We start from the raw sequence: 11,371 nt of genomic DNA on the forward strand, positions 1-11,371 counted from the left end.
AGAAATTGCGGCCGTCAAGCGAATACAGTCATGGTAGAGAGATTGCGGCTACATAATGATAACCATAATAGAAGGGCGACCGCAAGGTTGGTGGAATGCAAACATGAACACATACCTTGGGAGTATCAAAATCTGATGTTGACATTTCACCTACCACACCGTTAGTAGCAGAGATTCAGAAAAGGACCATCGCGCCGCGAATGTCAGATTTAGAGTAGGTTCATAAATGTTGTCGGCTATCAAGCTCTATAAATAGAAGCCGTTGAGCAGAATTTCAAATTATCGCAGGGTTTTCCACCTGAGGCTCCCTGCCTTGGGGCGGATACTTGTGATCCAGACCAAAACGTGAGAAGACAGCTTGAGAGTTCTTCATCCCCTTCAATCATTTCGAGTGACGATCGGAGCCTTCGCCGGAGTTAGAGCTCGAGAGAGTCTGCTCCACCGCCTATCCATGGCACCACCGGCAGCCTTGACACACATCTGCTGGAAGCAAGACATTGCTCCAGCTGGCCCTCCGTTTCTCTTCTTTTCTTGTATTGTATTACATTTTGGCTTAAGGAATTAATACAATTTGTGATCAATTCATTTCTATATTTTCCTTCAATTCTATCTCCATCTTCATTTACTTAGCATCCTTTACTTTCATTGCATCACTAAATAAGATTGCTAGAGTATCGTATACTTAATCATGCGGCATAGGAATAGGAAGCATGTAGCAAACCACCGGGAGGTGTGCATTGCGCGAGTGTTGTGAGAAAACCTTATTTGTTTAGTGTGAAGCTGTAGCAACGCTTGTTTATAAGCGGACAAAATGTTTTTCTATGAGTAGAATCAGCAGCAACTAACGCGCCTGAGAGGTAAGTGGTTGGTCGCATTAAGCAATGTAAGCAAATGTTAACTAGGGATAGGAATAATCTTACGTCAGCCAGGTTTATGCGATTACCTTGTCTTATGAGCGCATCATTCATCATTTAGGCATACTTAGGAGAGTAGTCTAAAAACCAAATCTAAGTCTCGGGAGAGCGGATTGGATCTCATAAGAAAGAATGGGGAACTTAGGAATAAGCTCTGTTTGCTACTACATAGTGTATGCACCCTTTAAGTAGGATATGGTGGTATGCGATCATCTCGCTTATGTGTGAGAGCACATGAGTGGGATATAGAGGCTTAGAAATAGGCTTCTCGACACTATCGCATATACATCACATGCGTCTACGTAAAGTGTGTATAGCATGATCGCATAGCTCGCGTTGGCTGGGGTTCCCTTAGTCGACAAGCTTAGTATTGCAGTGAAGACATCCTCGCCTTTTCATCTATTTTTCCATGCATTTTACTACGCGTTAACAGTTGTCGTGTCTCTAGCTCTTATTCATACTTCTACCACTTAATCTGTTGGTTAGGAGTAGGAGTAGTGCTTAGCTTATCACCCTCATTATTCTTTTATTTATTCATCGCATACACATTACCGCATAACATTTAGCTACAAGTCCATGAGTTCGACCTTGGATCACCCGAGAAACTTGCGATCTCGTTATACTTGGTGAGAGCGCAAGAAAACTTGTGACAGGAATGCATGGTCATTGCATATGAGATTAACGCATACTTTACATTCCAACGCATGACCACCGACGCATGAGAACCAACGCATAACCTAAGACATGCATCGCATATATTGGGTTCACAAATTTACATCATCAATAATCACTGGCTACTCGATCCTTGATATGCGATACTTAACGCTTGCTCCTCGATCGTTTAGACGACCATGCTTCATAGCATAGTTGCCGTCTACTCGATCATGCGTTACACGATGTGCACTGCTCGATCGCGTGGCCTTCATGCTTCATCACATAGTCAAAGGCACTCGATCCATGCTATATGATCATTTATACTCGCTTAGCGTTACTCGACGATCATAAGGAGAAGCTACATGATCAGGTAGCAAGGCTTCGGCTAGTGGTTCAAGACCCGGTTCGCCTGTTTGAACTGGTTGACTCGATGGGTTATGTAATAATTATTTTTAATTCTAGTTTTTTAGGCTAATCATCCCGATCCATTAATTTTTTTCTAAATGTACATATGATGTATGTTTAATTATATGTCATAAAGTATGCCATCTAGTTTTAAAACCCACCATAGGTTATGCATTTATTGATGCATCATCTTTATATTACAAGAGTTATAATATAGTAGTTTGCATGATTAAATTACAATAAAGCATGCTCATGCATCATATAATATAAGAGTTATAATATATGCATGCATTAAGCATATCCATGCATTGTCTTTGTATTATAAGTGTTATAGTATAAGGGTGTATGAAAGCATGTATGCTTCGTTCATTACAATTTATATAAGAGATATATATATATAGTAATGAATGAACATTGCATGAAGCATGACGCTTAGGTTAATTTATAAAAGTTATAAATACCTAATCTGGCTTAGCAATGTGATGGTTTTAGTTTTTCTTTTTATAAGAGTTATAATAGAAATTAGAATTAAAATCAATAAGAAAGACATGAATCCAAACTTAGGCTTAAATCATGTTTTAAAAGAGTTTTAAAATTTGATTGAGATAAACCTAAGATCACAATTCTAATGAGATTAGAAACCTAAGTTTAATCTTTGAATTGATTTAATAGGATTAAATTGACTAATAAAAGATTAAATATGTACCAAATCTATCTATAAGGGACCTTTTGTCTAAGGCAGGTTCTGTCTAGGCTGGGGTATTTGAGTTGACAGAAACGGAACACCCCTACCTGGGAACCTACCTGGCAAGGTGAATTAGATAGATTTGATGCATGCATGAAAATTTGATGACAAACAGTTAAAGTGTTTAATAAGACTTGGTTCAAACTTGTTTAATTATCAAAGCAAGAGTTGGTTTTTAGCAATTTAAACTCACAGTTAAATAAAATCAATAGTCAGATTGTCTAAGTTAATTTAACCCTAGGTAGAACATTCAGTGGGAGGTACTTAGGATATAGGATACTTCACTTAAACCTTTACACATTTCTTCCTAAAAGTTCACACCGTGAGATCTATCCTCAGCTTCGTGGCACCTTGGGAGTGCCTTCTAAAGGATGGTGTTTGGGTAGGTTAATACCAAGGTGAATGGAGAGAATGTTCATAGTAAGTGGGAGTACGACATGTGACAACATATCCCACAATTTCTCTCATTAGGTTGGATAACATTTTTGTGCATCACCTCGAGGCACCCTGGAAGTGTCCCCCTAAAAGATGGTTGTATTTGCACAACTCTTTATCTGATCTCCTGAAAAGGATAAGGTTGTTTTAGTCTCTTGTCCTAATTTGTTTTTTTCCTACGGTGGGCGCATTAGGGCGGGACTCTAAGGCCTAAAATAGGGGGTTACACATACGTAAAATTGCTAAGGTTGTTAACAAATTCTGGACCAAAAAAAATGGTGACTGTTAGATTCAGTTACAAAAGTTGTCTCTATCTAATGGTTGAGAATGTCTCATCCAAGTGAAGGGGCACTTATCACCCCAACAATGACTTTTGTCCTGCCTTGCTGGGGCATCATTGCAAAATAGATACCTTTTCACTTAGGGTACATTAGAACTATTTTTGCTAAAACCTAAAATTAATGTTAAAAGTGGTAATGCAAATAAACTTATTAAGTTTGTTCTTGTTTTCAGCAACTCTTTAAAAATAGCAATCGCTACTTTAGCTCTTTTAGCCACTGATAAGTTGACATGATAAACACAATACCTATCATTGATGACCTCCGGTTCATCCTTACGAAGGAGTGTCCTCCTATTCCAACTCAAACTACCGTTCGAGTGTTCGAGAGGTATATGAAAAATGGACAGGGGCAAACGAGAAGGCCCAAGCTTACATCTTGGCCAGCCTGAATGACGTCTTGGCCAAGAAGCATGAGCCTATAGTCTCTGCTCATGAGATCATGGAATCCGTGAAAGGAATGTTCGGACAACCGTCCAGGTAGCTCAAGCATGAAGCTTTGAAGTTCATCTTCAACTCCAAAATGAAGGAGGGTACATCTATTCAAGAACATGTTCTAAACATGATGGTCCACTTTAATGTGGCAAAGATGAACAAGGCTCGCATCAATGATAGCAGTGATAACATGCAGAAATGCATGTTATTACAATGCAAAGATATAAAACAATGTGGGTATGCGACGATAAAAATATACAAAATCGTGTTCAAAAGCATTAAGTTGAGAATATTGCGATCGCATGCGTCCATCGCATTAAAGCAGCTAATTTACTTATTTTGTGCAGAAAAATGTGTGGGCGCAAAGCAAATTGCAATCCAAGGAATTTGGTGTCTGAGCACAGTGGAAGATTGCGACTGCAAAGTCATGCGATCATATGCGCTCGTAAAGTTTTACTCAAGAAGGTAGCCGCATAAAGACGGCGTGATGCGCTATTTTTATGAGGTGAAATTATGGAATGAAATGTGGTAATGGAAATGCATTGAGCAACAAGTTTTCTCAATGGAATCTAAGTATAAATTCCACTGAGTTTCCTGGTAAGTCCAGGGTCAAACTCAGAGACTAAGGAAAATGGTATGCGGTGATGATTTTTAAGAAGACTTTACGGTAACCAATCAATCAAATAGTTGTTTTGGGTTGTTGTTGCAGTGTAAAATAAATGTACGCGATGGAGTTACAAAAAAAGTAGATAATATGGAAGATGCGATAAGTATGCAATGACCGGGTTGAGAAGGGGTCGGCTAACGCTTCCTAGGATGCATTCATGTTATGCGATCATGCAACACACATACAATAGCAAACCATCTCTTGACGCAAATGCTACGGCTTCTAATACTAGAACACATATGATATATGCGATGAGTCTATAAGACCTACACATAAGCCTCTATTCTTATCTATGCAATGACAAAATGACACACACACAAATAAGGCGACCACATAATATCCTAATCTATCTCTAGGGTGCATGTGATGCAAGTTGGAAAACAGAGCTTATCTCTAAGTCCCTATCTCTCGCTTATGCAGATCTAATCTTACTCTCTCGAGTCTAGATTCTAACTTAGCTCTCTCAAGTCTTAGGTTCTTTCTTCAGACTCTCTCTCGAGTAGCTCTAAAGGGGTGTTGGGCACAGCATAAAACAAGATAATCACATGCGATGAAGATCCTAGGTCATGTTAGCTTATTTCTTCTCAACCCATTCGATAAATTTAGCTACTCATGCATGCTTCCAAGAGAGTGAGCAGATGTAGATAAAGAAATTTCATTGTATAGCTATAGAGTTGAAATACAAAATAACAATGCAAGATGAGAATAAAAAGCCTGGTAGCAATCTCTTGCTTCCCAAGGCTTTTACACTGTCTTTTCTACTCTGTTCAAAAGATAGTCTCACTCTCACGAGAGTCGGCCCGCTCTCTGCTTTTCCATGCCTCTGGGTTCTCTCTCAAGTTGCCCTGAGTGATCTTCCAATGTCTCTTCCCTTCTCTCGCTCCACCTTCTAAATAAAAAGGAAAACTATGAACAAGGCTATTCTATCTAAGAAAAAATTCTCTAATTGTCTGAACTCCTTTGTTGAAGGTTGCCTTTGGTATTTATAGAGCTTTGGGGTGAAAGGCGGCTTCTCTCTTATGATTGCACAGATAGGATGGCTTTAATTCTCTGACTGATGCGCCGAACATTTGTCACCGAAAAGCTGAGTGTACTTGCTATAGTAGACCGTTAGTGGCTTTTCAACTTAATTCGGACTCGACCGTCATCAGCTTTCTGTCCCATCGTGGTTAATTATGCTTTTCACCCAGATGCGCCCACCAAGTTGCGTCAGCTCTATGCGGCAATCCTTCTTGAGTAGATGTTTGCGAGTATAAATCACCGTAAAGCCTTGCGGTAACGCTACGCTCGTTCGTTGATTTCTTGTGATCGCGCTTTCTGCTTTACGTCAATGCATATTCTGCATAAAAATACAAATGTTAACTATTTTTATGCGATGAACGCATGCAAACGCAATATTAAGAACTTAATGCTTTTTGGACGCAATCTAACATATTTTATCAACACAAACTTTCATTGTTTAATAACTTAGCACTATAATAACATGCATTTCTGCCCGTTATCACGGCGCATTAAGGTGAAAGCATAATAAATCATGATGGGACAGAAAGCTGATGACGGTCGAATCCGAATTTAGTTGACAAGTCGTTAATGACACACTGTAGCAAGTACATTCAACTTTTCAGTGACCATTAATCGATGCATCAGACAGAAGAATTTATGACCACCCATCATTGCAATCATTTGAGAGAAAAGCTTCTTCACCTTGAGCTCTATAAATACCAAAGGCCACCATTGTTAAGGGAGTTCCAGTTTTGGGAGTTCTGAGTTCGAATTCTACACAGTTCACCATATACATAGAAGATAGATCATAGATAGCCGTTAGTCTGTAATTCTTATACTTAGAAGGTGGAGGCGAGCGAAGAGAAGAAGATGTCGAGAGATCACTCCTAGGTAGCTCGAAAGATTGCTGGGAGGTGCTGCAAACGGAGAGAGGGTTGACGCTTGCGAAAGCAAGAACATTCTTTTTGGCAGAGTAGAGTAAAAGACAGTGTAAAAGCCTCGGGAAGCAAGACATTGCTATCGGGCTTCTACACTGTTGTTTTGTATTCTAACTTTATTTATGGAATTTTCATCTAAAGATCTGTTCAATCTCTTCACATGTCGTATAAGTAGCTAAATTTCTGAATGGGTTGAGAAGCACTTAGCTAACATGACCTAAGATCTTTATTTTATGTGATCATCTTGTCTTATATATGCGTCCTTCACCTTTAGAGATACTTGAGAGAGTAGTCTAAAGAAAGAACCTAGACTTGAAAGAGTCAAGTTAGAATCTAGGCTTAAGAGAGTCAGATTAGAACCGCATAAGCAAGAGATACAAACTTAGAGATAAGTTCTATTTGCTATCATGCATCGCATGCACCCTAGAAATAGGATATGATAGTATGCGGTCACCTTGTGTATGTATGTATCATTCATCATTGCATAGACAAGAAAAAAGGCTTAGACATAAGTCCTATCGACGTTATCGTATACATCGCATGCGTCCTAGAATTAAGAACTATGACATTTACATTGAGAGATGACATGCTGTTGTGTGTATGTAGCGTGATCGCATAACTTGAACACAATCTTAGGAAGTGTTCGCTAAATCCCTTCTCAACCCGTTCCCGGCATACTCATTGTAACTTCCACTATCATCAACTTTTTACTCAATTCCACCGCATAGGATCTATACTTAAACAATACACCAACCAAACTTATTTGTTTTTGTCACTGCAAAGGAATCAAAATTTACGAAGGCATAATATCTCAGTAGTCCTTGTGTTCGACCCTAGACTTACCAGAAAACCTAGTAAGATTTATACTTGGGTTTTACTAGGAAAACTTGCATGTGCAATGCAAAATTCACCACCGCAATTTCATGCCATTATTTCATCACATTCGTAATGCATCAAGCAGCCAAGTTAGCATTATTCTGGAGACATTGCTAGAAAGCTTCCTACACTTCATAAGCAACACTGTTCTGAACAGGGTTGATCACACCCTTATAACTCTCCTCAACGAGTTGCATACATTCCAATCCTTACTGAAAAGCAAGGAGAAGAAGATTGGTGAGGCAAATGTTGCTTCATCATCTAAGAAGTTCCATCGAGGTTTGACCTTAGGAACTAAGTTTGCACCTTCTTCTTCCAACACTTAAAGTGGAAGAAGAAGAAGGGTAGTAAGGGGAAGGGGAAAGCGCCTACTAACCCACAACCTGCCGCTCTTTAGGGTAGGCGACCAACGCTGGTTTAAAAGGAAAAATGTTTCCACTACAACCAGAATGGGCACTTGAAGCGGAACTGCCCTCGTTGGTTGAAGGAGAAAAAGAAGGCCAATGCCAATCAAGGTAAATATGATTTACTAGTTTTGGAGACTTGTTTAGTGGAGAATAATGATTCTGCCTGGATTATTGACTCTAGGACCACTGACCATGTTTGTTCTTCTTTTCAGGAGATTAGATCCTGGCAGCAGCTTAAGGCTAGTGAGATGACGATGCGAGTTGGCACTAAGCACGTCGTCTCAGTTGTGGCAGTGAGAAGCCTTCGATTGACGTTACAGAATAGATTTATCATTTTGAATGATATGTATGTAATTCTCGATTTAAAGAGGAACTTAATTTCTGTAAAGTCCTTGCTTGAATGTAAATACACTCTTAATTTTTCAGTTAATAAAGTGTTTATTCTGAAAGATGGTGTTGAGATATGTTCAGCTTTACTGGAAAATAATTTGTATGTACTAAGGCCATTAACAACAAATTCCCTCCATAACATAGAGATGTTTAAAACTGTCGTAACTCAAAACAAACGACTTAAAGTTTCTCCTAAAGAAAATGCTCAACTTTGGCACCTTCGATTAGGGCACATCAATTTTAATAGGATTGAGAGGTTGGTGAAGAATGAACTTCTAAATGAGTTAGAGGAAAATTCTTTACCTGTGTGCAAGTCATGTCTTGAAGGCAAGTTGACTAAAAGACCTTTTACTAGAAAAGGCTATCAAGCCAAAGAACCTCTAGAGTTAGTGCATTCAGACCTTTATGATCCAATGAATGTGCAATCCAGGGGAGACTACGAGTATTTCATCACTTTTACTGATGATTATTCGAGGTATGGGTATGTTTATTTGATGCAACATCAGTCAGAATCCTTTGAAAAAGTTCAAGGCTGAAGTTGAAAATGCATTAGATAACTGGATTAAAACATTTCGATCTGATTCGGGTGGAGAGTTATTGGATTTATGTTCCAGAACTATTTGATAGCACATGGAATCGTTTCCCAACTCTCAGCACCTGGTACACCTCAGCAGAATAGTGTATCGGGCCTTTGTGCAAGTGGGAGTATTGTTGTTTTGGGCCTTTGTGCCCTAGTTTATTGTTTTGTACTTGTATTTTTCTTGTACACACCATTAACTTTGGAACAAGTGAGAGATTGTTGGGGTTGATGCCCTAAATCTCGTAGGGTCTTATAGTTTGTAAACCTGTATGAATAAATTATTTTTGATGTAATAATATAAGATATTTTGTTCACTACAGTTTATGAAATATGAGATATTTTAGTTGCATTAACCATAAACCAATAAACTAAGATCCCTGGTTGTTGTTGTAACTTAAGGATGTATGTGGAGACATATAAGTGGATCGTGTTTTAAGTGATAACCGAAATGGTCTGTAGTATATGGATAAAGGAGGGAAACCTTATCTTGGTGACATTACGAATGTGGCCCGCTTTGTAGATGTTACAAGTGTTGTAAAATGCTATAAATGTTTTGATCCTGACCATTCATGTATTAGACATGCGAGTAAGGATGCTCTATACAAAGGAGTTTGTATAAGACCGGACCACAAAATGTTTAGTCTCGTTATATAACTGTTAGAATATACCATCGTGCAGCGGAAGTGACCAGGATCCATAAGCACTTTAATTCATTAAGTTTGGCAGAAATGAAAACATGTTTCAGCAGAAATAAATGGGTTTCAAAGCATACCGTTGAAGAATTTCCTTTAAGCTCGAATCCAGCAGCAAATCTCCTCTGAATCTTATTGTAGACCACCCCAAGATCTTCCCTACTATCCTCTTATTGCCCAGATTGAGTAGTGGGACTCAAAATAAGCTTGAATTAAGGGAATTTGAAGACTAATTCATTGCAGCAACCCAACATAAAGAACAGCTTCTTCTCTCGAATTTTTCAGAAAAATTTGATTGGTTGCCTTGCTTCAAAACACTCCAATCTCTTCAATATATTGCAAGCATTCATGCAAAGAGATTTACTGCATGAGATGCAGCTCATGCTTAAAGTTAATGAAGCTTTAAGAGGTGGGTTGTTAGTGATTTGCTCCATGAAGATAATGAAAAATCCTTATTTTCCATTTTTGTGTTTTTTTCCTTCTTTTTCAATTTATCAAATATTGATTTCATAAATCAATTTCTTTTTAATATAACTGAAAATATTATTAATTTTACGAAAATTAATTTCATAAATTAATTTTCTTAATAAATAATAATTAATATCAAATATTAAATTAATTTTTATATAATTTCATCTTCAAATATTTAAATCATATTTAAATATTATTTCTCCAATTTTATTTATTTCTAATTTGAACACTTCAAATTAACTTATCATGCTAGTCTAGAGCTAATCCATTTATGAGCTAGTAGGGTGACCTCGCGGACCTACAAATCTTGGGCTCCAATGATCCGAGATTAATCGGCTAAACTCATTAGATCGATCTACCTCCATTCGTTAACTAATGGGTGATTCCACTAAAGCCCATAGTTGAACTCCCCTCACTATAGACATATTATGTCCACTCGATATAACCATGATTAGTAAATTAACCCTTCACAGGTTGTTCATAATAATCGGCTGGGTCGAATCTCTGTTTTACCCTCGAAATTACCTCTTGTTCCTTAAGTCCCACTGATCTCCTAATGAACAATTGATTTGTGATCCAATCAATAAATTAAATCCTTCTCGGGCCAATGAAAGGGTGAGATCTCTTGTTAAAGACCCGGAATCAACACTTAAAGGGAACAACCTCTCTATTAACCCTATTTGGGTAGGAGTGAATTCTATCTTGCACCCTATGTCCCCAGCTATTCATCCGGTCTTATCCCCAAAATGGTAAGCTTATTGAGCAGAGGCAGTTGGTCTACTCTCACCACCGTTTACAGATCAAATGATAATCCCGAACAAACAAGAGTTCATAGTTAGCTCAGGATTAAGGTCAAGTTACCTAGGTCATCGCTTTAAAATAGTCAAATCTTAAACAATAAATAGTGTTATAAAATAAGAGTGACTGGTTTCATGGTCTGATCTTGCACAAAACTCATTTGCATAGGACACCCCCACTTCTCATGTCCCAACATGAACGAATTAGGATCACTTCATTTATAGCACTTTACAACTCTTTGTAACAACTACAGAGTAGGCCACATCCAATAGTGTTACCAGAATAAAGTATCCAACCTTATTTATATACTATAGATCATTTTGACTATTTACTTGAACCTGATCCACTTGTATGTCTCTACATAAAGTTCAAGTACTCATGTAATAGTCAAGGGACTTAGGTTTATTGGATTTCTAAAAAAACAAAATATTCAATAACAACTTATTGAATTTTCAGAATAAGTTCTATTTGTTTATAAACCACGAGTTTTAGGACATAAAACCCAACAATAACGCCGTTTATGACATAGACTTTCATTTTACTAGGATGACCATAGGTAACATGACCTTAATCCTAAGTGAGTTGTAAACTCCTACCTATGAGGGCGGTCCTTTGATTTGCATGG

The sequence above is a fragment of the Benincasa hispida genome, chromosome 4, assembly GCF_009727055.1.
Source record: "Benincasa hispida cultivar B227 chromosome 4, ASM972705v1, whole genome shotgun sequence".
In the NCBI taxonomy this organism is placed as follows: domain Eukaryota; kingdom Viridiplantae; phylum Streptophyta; class Magnoliopsida; order Cucurbitales; family Cucurbitaceae; genus Benincasa; species Benincasa hispida.